A 990-nucleotide genomic window follows, 5' to 3' on the forward strand; every position below is an offset into this window, starting at 1 on the left:
GCCCCCGGGGCCCTGCTCCCCCGGGGGTTGGCCTGTGTTGGCCCAGCAGAGGCCTCCAACACCGGCCCCACCAGGCCCTCTCCCCGCCAGCTCTTCAGTTGAAAGTGAAAGTCACTCAGTTGTGTCCAACTCTGCGACTCCATGGACTGTATACTCCATGGAGTTCTCCAGGCCAGAATACTGGAGTGGGTAGCCGTTCCCTTCTCCAGGGGATCTTCCCAACCCAGGGATCGAACCCAGGTCTCTCTTGCGTTGCAGGCGAATTCTTCACCAGCTGAGCCACCAGGGAAGATCAAAAATACTGGAGTGGGTAGCCGATCCCTTCTCTAGGGGATTTTCCCGACCCAGGAATTGAACTGGGGTCTCCTGCACTGCAGGCAAATTCTTTACCAGATAAGGTGATACAGTTCCTTGCCTGATCTGTGTTCACAAATCAGCTGTTGGCATGATGGCCAGCCCACCATGGAGTCTCACTACATCACTCCAGCACCCCCTGTACAACCACTCAACATGCCGGCTCTCACTAGATTCTCACAACCCTTCTTTGAGCTGTGGGGGTTATTCCCATTCTACAGATTAGGTATCGAAAACCACCTGCCAGTGCATCCCAGACAGCTAGCAAGTCAAGGCTGGGCCTTGAACTTGGGTCTGAGGTGGAAGGTCACTGTACCCACTGGAATTGGGCTGGGTGTGTGTCCTGGCGAGGGGACTCAAAAGGTGAAGGGGAAACACACATGGCTGCTCTAGAAGCGGGTGCCAGCCCCTCATACTCTAAAGGGGAAAACCCAGGCCAGGGTGGAGTGAGGAGCGATTTGTGAGGGAGCACAGGACAACAAGGCCAGGCCTCCTGGGCCCCCTGCCCCCCAAACCATCACTTAGATCTGTAGGAATATTCAGAGAGCACCCCAGAGTCAGCCTTTGGTCCCATGGGAGATGACTGCCTCCTTCAGGGTCCTAATTAAAGTTGAAAGAGCTCTATCCTGTTGCCCT

The 990-nt window shown here is 55.5% G+C and overlaps 1 protein-coding gene across 1 annotated transcript in view; it reads right to left on the minus strand.

The window, feature by feature from the left end:
- NTN1 (netrin 1) overlaps positions 1–990 on the minus strand; it is a 189,380-nt gene that overhangs the window by 15,748 nt on the left and 172,642 nt on the right.

This window comes from Bison bison, unplaced genomic scaffold, assembly GCF_000754665.1.
Source record: "Bison bison bison isolate TAMUID 2011002044 unplaced genomic scaffold, Bison_UMD1.0 scf7180017864180, whole genome shotgun sequence".
In the NCBI taxonomy this organism is placed as follows: Eukaryota; Metazoa; Chordata; class Mammalia; order Artiodactyla; family Bovidae; genus Bison; species Bison bison.